This window comes from Achroia grisella, unplaced genomic scaffold (assembly GCF_030625045.1).
Source record: "Achroia grisella isolate CSIRO2021 unplaced genomic scaffold, CSIRO_AGI_Agris_v1 utg126, whole genome shotgun sequence".
In the NCBI taxonomy this organism is placed as follows: domain Eukaryota; kingdom Metazoa; phylum Arthropoda; class Insecta; order Lepidoptera; family Pyralidae; genus Achroia; species Achroia grisella.
This window is the reverse complement of record NW_026712609.1, coordinates 597,139-612,967: the sequence shown is the minus strand read 5'-3', so window position 1 is coordinate 612,967 and position 15,829 is coordinate 597,139.

Here is a 15,829-nt window from a genome sequence, read left to right as displayed (position 1 = left end):
AATGGAATACTTTCACCGTCATTATATATAACCATAGCATTAGGACTACGGAGTTTTCCGTGGTTTGAAAACTTTTATAGTTTGTGACAGAAGCCACAAACCACCAACTCTGTGACCTCGGGTGGTATAATAATCTCTCTGGTTAAATTAGTTCACACTAATTTCAACACACCGAGCTATGAAACTTTCATTCTAGGTAAATAACTAAAATCTTATATTGTAATTACAACTTTAGTTCGAGTGGACAGCAAAAGTTTATGTGGCGTAAATCACTTGGATCTTGGAAATGGTAGTTACCAAACCACAGGGGTGCCGTTTCGTAACACCGGCTGCGTTCGCCCTCACCAACAGATAATAAGGAATAGTCTACCGAATTTACACCTCAGCTAAAATCGCCATGCCGGAATACCTGCGAAAATATTTAATTATTGATGAAGTACTTATTAGATTTTTTCTTACTTATCTAAGGATAGGATAAGTAACTATTTGAGAATCATGGCCATTGTTAAGTAATATTCACATAAAGACAAAGAAATCAATTATAGATAAATAATTTAAGAATCAAATTATTATTATTTAAATCAATATGTATGAAAAGATCCACTCCATAAAAATATTATAAAACTACTTTATAGGATTCAATTTCCTTTGTTTTTTATTGTTCTATAATATCTTGCAGAAGGTTCTTACGGCATGAAAAATAGAATAAAAAACAACTTATAGTTTTTTAAATTTCACATTTGCCAGTTCGCGCATCCTTAAAGTAGGAGAATGTCTGTCAGGTCAGCTAGTTTGTCACGTATTTATGTGTAAATTACATACTTTTGTTCTACACACAACTTCATCATTTTACTAACGTACATAAGTACTTAAATTGCGCGTAATATATATACAGACAAAATAAATAGGATCCAAGTAATGTAACGACAGCAGAGGTCGTTCGTATAATATACTCGTATATATAATGGGCTTTGTACAGAGCAAACTCTTGCTATCTGTTTTTGATTGGGTCATAGACTTGTCGTTTGCGCAATATTATTCCTCAATAAATACATGCATCTCGGTATTTTCGTTGATATCATGTACATGAGCACGCCGCGAGGAAATGGAAAAGGAATTCCGAAGTTACAAGAATTTATGCCCTTAACCTTTCTTTACTCTAACCAACGTGATACAATCACACTTTTGTAATGAAGAATTTTCCTACTAAAACCTTTTCACCGCTTTTACTGACCAAAGTTTACCGACACAGTCTATTTACTCATGGAAGATACATTGCTATCTCCTATTATCTACACGCTGAACTTGCTGATAATACCATAATATGTATTCTAGTGTTAACTCGAAACCACCCGAAAATCTCAACAAAGAAATTTCCTTTAGCTCCCCTTGGGGTGACAATATCTGACCCTTATATCCACAACACAATAAAGCTTCCATTGTCATAATCGGGAGATTATCGATCGAAAAGCAATTTCTACTCTACCAGTGGCAATGAAACGCCTTCGGTGCTAAAACACAAAACGGTATTTTAGATTAAATTTACTTATCCCATTGTTATTTTATTATGGTAATTACGAGAATAATTATAAAGCTATTTTCATTATATTATTACTAAATATACAAATTTACTTTGATAGACAGTTATTTTGGTATTACAAGTGTATTTTGTAGAGAAGCGTTAAAAATTATTTAATTAAAATTTTGACCCATTATGATGAATCTTACTGAATAATATTAATGCAAGTAGAAATATGTAATAAACATTTTTGTATGTATACACAGGGGTTTAATGATTATTTAACACTTTTTTATATATAAAAAAGTGTTAAATAATCATTAAACCCCTGTGTATACATACAAAAACATATGTTTTATATACATCTAAAATTATAAATTTATTCCACTACACACACATACACTACATAAATGTTAACATTTTTATAATGTTTTTACCGCATAATTAAAAAAACATGCTCTCTACTAATATATCTGTATTGACTTTTTTAATGTCAGTCTTTGGTATTCTGCAATTTTACTAATAGTTTACTAATAGATACCCCAAATGTCAAAACACATCACAAGTAATGGCTGGGAAAATACCTACGTAGTGGTATACCTACTGGTAGAGGTACGTTCTCGGGCTAAATCGAGAACTCATTAGCAAGTCGAACAACAACGTCGCAAGTCATTGCGTAGGGGATGGGCTGATATGTGTATGTCGGAAGAGAGGGGAGTAAATCATCCGTTATAGTTTCAATGCAGTCTCCCCTTATTTTATTTCAGACATGAATCGTAGTGCTTCTTTGTGAATTTATAAAATGACGTTATCTTATTTATGAAACAATACGAATCTGGTTACCGGAGCAGTTGATGGGAACATATATAGTAGAATATATGTTCGTTTTAATGGACTTTTCTTTTAAGCAAACTAATATATAATATATCTGTTATTTAGCTACCGCTGTCGTATACTGGATAGATGAATGGATTATATACAAATCATATTACAAATTATTTACTTTTGAAAACATTTAAAAATGTTCAGTTACGTAAACCCTAAAGTATACTTTAGTACTTCTTAAATTTTCAAAAATATAATTGTGTATAAATAAACAAACACCATGATATGTTAAACAAGTTATATATTATAGAAATATATCTAATACCAACTCATATAATATATGACATGATGATTATGGTACGGATATTCATTATATTTATTTAAACTACAAGTCATGTAGGCAAATAAAAGTAAAGATATTAATAGACCAGGTTTTCGCAGGCGTTCAGAAAACAAGTAGAATATTTATTGCGTTAATACAAAATATCACACCCATTTTAACTATAACACAGATAACATAATATTACATCGCTGTAGTAAATATACCCAACAATTAAAATGATAAAAAACAGTAACAAAAAAATAAAAGAATGCAAAAGAAAACTTTTGGTAATAAAAAACACAAAGATGTGTAAACGTTACCTTTACAGGTACTTTTCGGTGTACCTGTATATATAGTGATTGCAAAAACTGCCGATATATGTATCGGGGGCCTAATATGCCCGGAGAATACATTTATTAAAATAATTACAAACTGTAAATTATAACCTTATTAATATGATGACTCATTCACGTTTAAACGGCTGACGTTTTCACTTACAATTCTTTTTATCCTAATTCACGTTCTGTGTGTAAAACAAGTATGTAAGATAGTTTATAATGTGTATAAGAATCAATATTATTAAATTATTTGCGGATAAGAAGCAATGAAATTGTTAAAGACCACAGTCACAGGTGCAATAGTAACTCGTAGCCTCGTAGCGTTACTCTCTACTTAACAGTTTAAGTTGAGAAACTTACCGAGTGTTCGGGACGTTCCACCGCCCAGACGCAAACAACATTTTATGTGAAATCACGTTCCTGGCATCAGCTGAGGAAATTCTATTATCGAGATTGGAGGTCTGTTTCTTTTTAAGCAGAATCCTCGTCTGTGCGCACATGTAATTTACAGCAATAGCGTTCTTACAATAGAACACCCTTTTCCATTGCCCATTTTTATGTACATGGATAAGTCATATTAAACATGCCTCTCATGTTTCTTAGCTCGTTTACGGCCAGAGATTATCCATCCAAATTCCGTCTTATTACGTAATAAAAATGCCACAATGAATGAAGCAACGATGCTTGCTTGTGCTTTTAGGTGGAGTGTTTTGAGAATTTTAATTTGAAAAATTCTTCTCTAAAGAGATTGTTTGATAAATGAGATTCCATTTTATCTTGCATTTGCCTTTTAGCATTTTATTTTGATTTCTTAAGTACCTACCTAATATTAAAATACTCCAGTTAGAATAGCGAAATCACCAAATTATCTAGCGTATTTAATTTTATTCATTAATATAATGCTGTATTAAAATAATCTGACTTATTGAAACTTCAGTAGAAACAACTGAAAATTTGGAAAAATATTACGATATTCCTAAGGGCAAACAGAAGATAAAGTTCTTTAGTTCTTCATTTATATGAATGAAGCTCTGAAGTTACCACCTCATGTTTTTTTATTTATATCCTATGAGATCCGCTACAGAATGCTACAAAATATCTGTAGATGTAAATTTGTTACATATTACAGATATTTTGTAACAATTTATCAAATAATTAAATGCCTTAAAGAAAACTATACATAATAACACTTAGATATAACGTAATAACAAAAATAAATGAAAAGCCAACTACTAAATGATATTTTCATTTTAAATACATCTATTTTATTTACATTGTATGCAATTGGTATAAACATTTAGTTAACATTAAGGAAATGCAGTTTCTGCGGACTAATGGGAAATTAGTTGATTGTGAGCTCCACGAACACGAACTATTCCAAATTCCACTTGCAGTGTGGTATATTATTATATGGTAGTGATTTGGTCACCATATTCTTTCTCTTTCAAACATAGAAAAATTCAAGTATAATAAAGATTAAGTATTTTCTTAGTTTTTTTTAATTCCTATATATTCTTTATTATCATAAAATAACAAACTAATATGTAGCAATAATTAATACTTTATTCTCTTATTATAATTACCAACAATTTTATGTATTTTGTTATAGATATGTTAATTTTATTGGATAGGCAAGTAGTAATATAATATATTTTAATACACAAGGGATAATTATTAAAGACTTGTTTATGTAGTGTAATATTCTAAAAAACATTCTACAATATTTTGTAATAAGGGAGATTCATTAGAATAATACATAATCAAATATCTAAAATAGATTCTCGTAACTTTGCCTTGTTGAGTTACGATATCAGAAAACGATATTGTATGTTTAGTAAATCTAGTCATAAATATTAATAGTAATAAAAACTATTATTGTAATGATGAAGAAGTCTAAAGCAATGTTCATTGTCCATATAATATTAAAAAATCGCGAGATGTCCACATTTCAAGGGTGGTTAAGTAATAAACATCTAAAGATCCTTACTAACTATAGTACTTAATTAGTAGCATTGGTAGTGGTTGGTAACCACGAACGTGACCCACTAGCTAAGCCACCACCACCACCACGGGTGCCAAGTTTGTTTGCATACTTAAAAACTATTTTGCAGTTATAACAGCTGAATATTTTCAATTCCATATATGTCATAAATTTAAATTAAAAATAAACTAAAACATCTATTATACCTATACGAATCAAGTAATCATAATTATATTTAGATTATTTATGAATGTATTTCAGGTTTTTTAAAACAACAGTTCGGTCAAAAGCCGTATCTACTTTCTACAGTAGTCATTAATCAAGATGTTAATATAATCATATTTTAATCTAATAAGTATCTATATTTTATAAAGAGGGAAATTAAATACAAACTTCAATACGCGGTAACAAATAAGTTAACACCAAACTGAAAACTTCTAATAGGTCGAAGAAGAAATGTCATTACAGTCGGAGCGGGGAAATGGCGAAAATTTAGCTTCTTTCCTCTTCATTTATAATATTAGCAAACTCCTGAGGAAAACTTCCTTAATTAGACCCGCGTTAACCTAAACTTAATGTAAAGTACAGTCAACTTCTGTTCTTTTAAAGTCACGTGGGTTTCCGTTATACAACCTATAAATCTTTATGAATTCAGCCAAGTGTGTATCTTTAAGGACCGTAGCAATGTTCAGTCATGCCAGTTATAAATAATATTTAAATATCCGACATCACAGAAATTCCATGTTAACTTTGTTACGTTGGTGCATAACTGATTGGATGTGACAAATTTATATGTAAATAAAATACCTTCCATATACATACCTGGAATGTTTATGTTATTGAATGTTACTACATAATATATACGCTACACTACCGCATACAAATTTACGTTTACCTATAGGAAATGCACTGTAAATGAACCTTCGTTACAGTATAACTTATATTGTACATAGGATAAACTCATATAAAAAAAGTTATATAATGTGGTATGTTGTTTAAAACTTTAAGTAAATATAAATAACTATCTAATTTATTTACGCAACAAAAAGTAAAACGTGTTGTTCGCTATAGTCCAAAACAAATAAAAATTGATTAAGTTATTTAGGTGTAAGTTGATATCAGACAGGTAAAGTTACCATTGCATTTATAATGTTAATATATATGAAAATGACAAAATTATCCAATATTATCACAAAATCATAATAATTATTAAGTATGCCTCATTTATGCTAAACATCAATTCATAATAAGCAAACAAAATATAGATCTAATCAGTCTACGTATTTTTAACATCCATTGTAAAAATTATTTACTTATGAGATTCGACTTTATAGATATATATATAGGCAATAGTACTGATTTAAATCGAATAGAGTTTACACTGGCCTCAAGGGAATAAGGGAATAATAATTTGATGTTTACATAAGTTCTACGTGGGCGCTCGCCGCCGACGTCCGAGCAAATAATTTTAGTTTAAAGACATATGTGGGTTACAAATTAAGCACCATGCATGTGTACGCGCTGTAACTCATTTAAAATACGCTGAACGGGTTAATTAAGAGAAGCACCGGAGTGTGAAATTGTAAGCGTATGTGAAAACATTCGGTGGTTTCTGGGGAATTACCCTCGCCGACCCTACCTGTGGTGGATTGTTCTAATATTGAAGGATTTGAAGCACACTACGTACACAATACACGTCCTCGTCTAGTTATAGATACATGCAACAAGTCAATTCCTTGTAGATTTATGAGATCCGTATTGAATCTCAAAAGACTATTCGGTTGGAAATGTTGTGCCGATAAAGCGATCTTTGCTGGTTACTCCACGGGCTAGCTGGAATCCTATAATCTCACCGCAGAGAACAATAACAAATATAGATATACTCAGCTGGTGTAAATGGAAGACTCTTCCAATTCCAATATATTGGAATTGGAAATGAATATACATAAAATGATGAAATAACATGTGAACAATGAGTAAGCAAGGATTACGTTTACTCTAATTTTTGTATTTACTTAGTTAATTTAGTTATCAAATCACATATGTAGGCATGTAGGTATATACCACAAATGTACAGTGGAAATTTTTCATTTATAAATAGATATAAGTTAAGTATATAATAAAATATAAATAATACTATGCATATTACACGAGGTCGAGAACGAATGTAAGGAAATAATTCTTTCATAATTATCTACTATTATAAAATAATATGTTTACAATGTATATTTGAAACAATAATTGAAGTTTGTCTACCTGTCATTGTAGTACTTCTTTGTACATAGAAATCTATGTATTATGCTTACAAAATAATTTTCATCTACACACTAAATAGAAAAAATAATAATACGTATATACTCGTAGGTATACTCTTTGTTAACAGTAAAACGAAATTATAAAGGATAAATGCTTGAGACACAATCATAATCAACGTAACAATCGCGGGTCTGATTAAGTGTCAGAAACAAAACATTCCTTTTTAAAGCTCTTTATAAAGAAAGTGGACACTGAATTGTAGAAAAGTGAATGAATTCCATTAGCGGAAGTGGAATTAAAGCCGGCAAACGCTTGCCTGATAATTTAGCTGTCTGTGAAATAATTTCGACGAACTCGTTATGTTGTTCACTATTGCTCAAAGTAAAAATATAGATGGTTGAACACGGACAAAACTGAAATATATATATTTAAAAAATAATTAATAAGAATAACACATTACTTATATATATATTTTACCATTTTTGTTTGTATATTGTATGAAAACGAAAAAAGATAGTGATATTGAACAGCATATGGCGGACTTGACATTAGATAGGTACAATTAATATTATATTATGGCAATTGTATTTAAAAAAAATATTAATCTAATTTTCTTATGAGAAAAATATTAATAGGAATTATTACTATAATTCCACTAGAATGGAGATTGGCGCAGTATATTTATATATTAAAGATCGTGCTTCATTCTGTGTAATCCGTAGCATTTATGTAATTATGCCCGATACTCAGAAACGTTACAACAATATATATCATTTAATATTGGATTTGAGCACAATTATTTCGTACTACTCAGGTATCAAAAAAAAAATTTGGTGAAGGAAAAACCAAAAATAATTCGAAATATGGTGGTAACCCCTTGGAATCAAATGTGCCCAGCAAAGTGTTAGCATGTTCAAGTGTTGCATTCACCACAACGCCAACCGGTAACAATGCCTCGGCTAACGCAACTGAGATAACAGTATGTTATGTAATTGTTTGATCAAAATAATTACATTGTAATAGTTATAGCTGTGGTTATACTTGTTATAATCTTCTCTCTCTCTCTCTCTAAACAATTATAAAATAATTTGCTAAGAAATAGTGTTTCACGTTTAATAAGTAAAACTATATACTTACTAAACTTATTAATATAAAACGTAGTACTAATAGGTGTTGTTTAATATTAAATGCTATTAGTTAGAAGTTAAACGTCTCCCTGTCGGTCAACTAAACTATGGACTTTTTGCAAGGGTTCCAGTCTAGGTTAGACTGGAACCCTTTTTTACTGTACAAGTTCATCCATAGTCATTATATCAATATGGTTATACCTCAACATCAATTATGAAATTAGAATCATCAATTTGTGAAAATTTCGTATACATATACGAATAAAATAAACAGAATACCTAATAGTTTATATACTAACACACGCTAGACGTAAGTAGGTTTGTTATCAAAACCATTTATATCAATTTTATATTCCCTTCTATTTTTAAACAGTTTATTTCATACAAACACAATAATAAATATATAAATTGGTATAGGCGTTTTCAAGTGATGCGCTTACATTTGGAAATCCTTTGAGATATTCGCCAGACCACAAATGGGAGATACAATTTTAGACTAAAGAATAAAACGAATTGAAAACTTTCAATTTTTAAGTCAGTTAAAAATTTGGTACAGATAGAATTTAATGTCAGACTAGCATTCAATCTTGTCAGATTTCTCTCCTACCTCCCGGTGGCGAAGCCTAATTAATTCAAGAGCTGTCAATAGACTCGCCTCTGATACATTTGATTCAATTACACTCGGTAAATGTGAGTATAGCAAATCCCCTACATACATTATAATTATGTCAGCAACTTTGTATGCATTAGTATATGTAGAACCATTTAATGATAAACAAAATATAATAAAGTAAGTATCTACATCCTACATGTCTGAATACTAGAAAAACCCCTAATAATTAGAGTGTCTCCTTATACCTGTTAATTCTGGTCGTTATCTCTCATATTCTTAGAGATATTGAGCAAACAAATTCAATTTATTCTTTGGTTTATTCTTACCTTCTGAGCATTAAATGATTCAAACAAGTTTCATGAAATTTATGCCAAATAATGTATTTAACATTATTTGACACTGATCACACAGATACTTTTATCAGTTATCCAACGATCCTGGGTGGAAACTAGTATAACATAAATATAACTATAAGTGAAATCCATTCGTATTAGAGTTTTAAGAATAGTCATTCAGACATAAAAATAATAAAAAATTTGATCGATCTTTTGGTTTAAGTCGGAATAAACTAATAGGCCATGCTTTCTCCACTTTTCTCGCCTCAAATATCGTCATTGTACTAAAATCGAGATTATACATTTACGCACACATAAGACACGTAAAGCCACTTCCTGGACGGATATTCCATAATGTTATGTTCATGAACACGGAATCTACTTCTTAATGAAGGAAACGTACATTAAGTCTGGGCTTATATGTATATTACTAAAGCTAACATTACAAAATGATAAGTGAGTAACCACGTTAATGTTTCGGTGGTGAATGCCTATTTAGGTACATTTACATTTTAGTATTAGTGCCCATCATTGACAAACAATCTGTAGACAGTACAGGATATATGTAACATATGTAACATAACCATACATCTTAAATGGAAAATGTCTTACATATAAAAAACAAAATATGTAGGCTAAAGTAAACATCAATAAACAAATATGGACGCTTCCAATTTATATTTGCCAATACACGAGGTATGATAATCACAGATCCATTAAGAAGAAACAACATCGATACATCAAATTATTTGGTTGGCTGACAAGTCTAATTATTATCTACCGTTTGATGAAATTCCTTGTGTGTAGGTACTATACTTGTTGTTTTTTCTTTCAAATTACTTTGTCCTAGTTTACTGTGTGGGAAGTAGATAGTTAATTATTTTACAAAATTCGTATAAACAAAATATTTAGTAAGCTGCTTTTTTGATGGAATATTTCTACAATTTATATAAGAAGATTTATAAATATTTATTAAAATACGTAAAAATTTAAAAGAATAAAATGATAGTAAACAAGACCATTTTTATATCTACATTGAATACTTTATGTTAATTATAATGACAGTGTAGGTCTATACTTATGAATATAAGTACCTATCTACTTATAATTTTGAACATAAACTTGTTAAATTGATTCTAATTCAATATGATTAACTGTATAGTTATATTAATATTTAAAACGATATATAGAAAACATAAAGTGCAACAAGTAATTAAAACAAGTGTTTTAGTGATAACATAAGTTTATTAAATCTTAGTAGTTCTTTTAATAACTGAATTTTTAAGTATACCTAAAGTAGTCTATAGAAGTAAAAATTTTCTACTTAAGTAAAGAGACACTGCATAAAACCGCATATCTATTTCATAGGGTATGTTACCTGGAGCGCCGTACGCACTTGCTATCTACCATTTACACTCCCTAATAGAAATATAAATCTCCAACTCCAGTGATTTAGGATTTATTGAGCCACCCAACTCGCCCTTTTTATTAGTCACGTTTACAACATGAAAATTCTTCTCTTAGATACTGTATCTTTGTGGACATAGAATAATTTACAGCTAGAAAATATATAGTCGGGTAAACGGAATTCATTAGAAGGAAAATGTTATAGACATCATAAAACAATAATGTCTTTACAAAACATGATATTCAATCTTGTCTTGTAATTTAATTGTACAGATATACGTCTAAGATTTTTTTATCTAATGGAAAACTTTGTACAAAGAGTACAACTCTTTGTACAAAGTTTAGCTCTGATAAATATATTTATATTACGGTCAACATTAAATTAATATACATATATAGTAAAAGATACCCACCAAATTCAACATATTGACTTCCGATTGTAACTTACCAATATAAATTATATAGGGACTTAACCCATTAGAAATGGTGTAAGAGAAAGTAACCTCGAAATAAAATACTATTCCAAGCCATCTGGCCAGTTGGTAAAAGTTTAATCCTCCATCTCTGGGACGAATCTCGTTACCAGCAGAGTGATGATATTGTATTATTTTGGTTAGCTAGCTTTTCTATACCAATATTTTTTTACTTTTTTATAGCAAAATTACAATATCACCTACTTCAACATATTCGCATTACAATTAAAAACCCCTAATATATATACACCTAATTTAACAAATAAGCTAAAACCTCTTTATATACAATGGCACTTTAAACCATAGTTAAACTCGCGTTTAATTATAGCAACCGTTTGTTTTATTTTTCATTTTGTCGGTCGGACGAATTTATAGCCAATCAGTCTGACATGTCCGGGAAATTTTAATACCTAACATAAACTCGTTTGCTGCGAATGACAAACAAACGGACAAGAGGACTTAAATGACATTGTATATAAATGAATATACCAATAATTGACATACCTATACTTTTCAATAAAATAATAGATTCTGTGTAAATAGAAACAATTAAGCCTCTTTATATGAATAATTAGATACCCATCTGTTTTCATTAATGTAGACAGATAATTGTAGAAACAATAGGTACATACAATACAGCTAATTAAGTATGTTTCCATAAAGAAAAAAATCTAGCCTACTATTACCTCGTTGACCATATAGCTTGTTATAACAAGGTTAGTTTTTCTTCGAGTTTTCCTTCTATAGCACCGATAGACCCAATTAGATTTCTTGCCTAAGTCACCGCTTACGACACCCTAGGATGAAATGGATTAGTGACAAATTGTATTCTTACTCTGTAATTATACTCCTGTTGTTACAATTATAGCATACTTTACGAAGTGTCACATACCAAGGAATATATTAGTTTCGTACTTAGTAGTGAAAACGAATTTGGAAGCGCTATCAATGATCATCCACATAAGCACACACGTCGCAATCACTCCTCTGAACGCAAAAAAAAGCACTTGTACAATAAGACGTAAGTTTATAACTATAGTTTCAAAATCATTTTTCTATGGTAATAAAGAAAATACGTAGTGTTGCTATTCCAACTAATGAAATCTTGTAAATATAAGCAGTAAACAGACAAACAGGTCGACGACGAACTTAAAACAGAAAGGACCGCAACTCGGAGTCTTATTCAATCTACGTCGCAAGGAAGAAACAAGAGAACAACAGTAATACCTTTAAAACTTTTAAGGCAAAAACTAAGACGCTATTTTCTCAGCGGGGCCACTGTAATGGTCCGCTGAAATGTTTATAGCGCCGGCTTCGCGTCCTGCGAGCGGGAACAGATCTCAGATCGCAATAAATCGTACCGGGCACCGAGATTTATTCTTTGATTAGCGTCTCTATTCGCCGAATACGTACTGTAAATGTACACAAAACTATAAATAAACATGGAAAGAATTCGCGAAAAAGCTGGGGGCCTGTGCCTTGATAAATAAAAAAATCGACAATCCAATTAAACTTATACTGTATATTAGACATGGACTAAATATATCTAAGTATTTATATCAGTTGTCGAGTATCGAAGACATAAGCTCTGCTTAACTTAGGACTAGATGGCGCTATGTGAATTGACCAGAATTATTGTAATATATATGTATAAGCGAAGCTTGTATTATGGGTACTAGATAAAACATAGATTTTTTTGTTATACATATGAAAGCGTCGAGATTATGCTCATGTGGTGAAGGTCGCATTGAACATAAGCTATGTCAGAAGAGAAGGTCGTCAGAAGATAAAATACTAAGAAGACCAATCGAAACCAACTGCATATTGCGTACCTACTGCTACACCGACCACGGCAATGTACCTGTCCCGCCAGCAAAAAAATAATATAATAGAAACACCTATACCGATATAAACAATCATACTCATGACTTTACTTATTATTACTTTACATACTTAGGTAATACTGGCTCTACACGCACAACGGCCCGAAAGAGAGGCCAATTGCGGAAAATGGAGTCCAACCTACATCTACATCTACATACTTAATACTTTAGCAAGGAATCGAAACATGGGAATCACATGGGCATGGCAAGTATATCGGTGTGCTAAACCACCAAGGCAGTCTGTATGTATAGATATAAACTGTTATGATCGTAGTATAATTTTGTTGCAAAGACTGATCTGAGAGCCATCAATATGATGCTACAATGTGTACAAGTATTTTAAACCTGTACACAATCAAGAATATGTAATTTGTAAACGTAGAAGATGCGAAGAAATCTGATTAAATCGGAGCACTTAGATTTCTATTGTATCTATCTACTCCAATAGTATACAGGCGTAACGAATTGGATGCAAGAACTTACTCAATCTAAAAAAAGATAATGATAACAAGTCTACATAAATCTAAATTAAATGCAAACTTGTTAAACTATAAATACTTACTTACCAAAATTCAACTCCGCTATCCACTGAAATCCGCCTCAACTATGTTAGCGTAATATTTCACTTATATGAATACATAACCTTCTAAATGCATTAAATTGCTTACTTCGCAAATGCATTTTCCTTCATATTATTTTAAATAGATATATATGTACCTACAATACAATACAAATAGATACCTATATATATCTATATACATAGAGTATAAACGAAGGTTGTCAAATTATCAAATTTGCAATTCGCGATGAAATCGAACGAAACGAATCCATGTATGATAATTTTTAAATAAAATGTTTCTTTACATTTTCTGTATCATTATAAAATTTTCCGTATCAATAATAGGTAAACTGGTAGTGTATTTACCCATCTACTATACCTACCTACTTACAAAATTAAGAAATATCGAGCAGTATAGAAACAAAGAAAACCTTTGAAAAGGATTGATATATGTATAAATATATTTAATAGCATACCAACCAATGCGTAGCTTTAAAACACGTGCCTACCCTAACCCAGGAAAAAGGAAAGTCGGACTAGAAATTAATATCGTTCACAGAATTCTAAATGTGGCATTTTTTCGGCACCGTCAGATTAGGGTTCCGTTACAATAAACAATTTATTTTGATATTATCGGAATAAACGTACCATTTTGAATAGAGTCTTTAAGAATTAGTCTTCTAACTAACTGAGACTCACTTACAAATATGCTAATTGTCGAATAACTTCTTACAATGTAGATACAAATAATAATTTCCTAAAATTGTCAAGATAAACAATAGCCTAGTTTCAACTAAAAATAAATCGAATGAATAGGAGCGGCTAATAAATAATTAATAATACGTTTTCGGATATTAAATCAGCTTAAATTGTACTTTACTTATTAATATTTTTTACGTGCATAAGTTATATAAAATGAATATAAAAAATACTGTTAGAATTGGGTATTTGACACTATTAAAAATATGCTACGAAATGTGGTCATCCTATTAGGAAATAACATAAAAAACTTATTGATCTCTGTTTTATCCAAAAATATTTATAGATTTTTCGAAATAAACAAAATAATCTCAATTATTTTTTTTAATTTCTTCAGCCACGAGAACGCTCTGTGATTAGTTACGCCTCACGTGACGTAACACACTTGTAAACTTTGTATATTAATATACACTTTGTGTGATTATATAGTATTTCCATCGTTTCTTGTGCTATTTTCACAAGAATTTCATAATATTCCGCAAGACTCTAATATCTAGTGATATAAACAATAGTGTTTGCTCTCAAAATTGACGAGAATTTTGTATAAGCCTTAATAAGAATTTTGTAAGAAATGTACCTAGGACTAATGCATTTGTAGTTGCACTTTTCTTTATAAATAATGTGTACTGAGCATAAAGTCAAGCAAACCATATAATATTACAGTGATGGTTAACGAAAGTGACGGTAAAATCATTAGCTATAAATGCCATGTTTGTGCAGCTTCGGCAGGTGTATGCATGCAGTGCAACTGCATGCTTACATTCACCTGCCTAAATTAATTAAAATAAGTGTATATTTCGGTACATTAGTCTACTAACTTATGACGTCACGCAGATCATATAATGTCCGCCATTACAGAGACAGCGTTTTTAGCGCGAATATTGTAATTTAAATTTTCAAACAATATTTTACGGAAAATACCACAAATTTCGCAAATGGTGTATTAATTATATACCAACGAATAGATTTAAAACAATTTTCCAAAGACAGTCTAATAGCCTAGGCCTAATTTTTAGGGCGTAAAAAATAAGTTGATAAACGAGAACAATATCACCATAAAAAAATGGCGTGTCCCACGCTTTCTTCAGGGACTATTAAGTGAGCTGTGAACATTTTTCGCACTTCATGCAGACATGGATGTATGGGTACAGTTCCCTTTGTCTTTCTATTAAAGGATAAACATAACCAAAAAAGATAATAAATAAACATACATAAGAATTGGCCTTTGGCCTCATCACTTGTACAAATATGAAGAAGTTTAAAAGTAGACTAGGCTGTACGCTCTAAGGATCTTTGCCTGTTCCATCACTGAAAAGGAGATGGACGAATATGGGAAAAAAAAAACATAACCTAAAAAACTAAAGAAAACTATAGTCGTATTTTTAATTAGACGAAGCTAACTGACAGTAACTAATGTCACTTTGTGAAATAA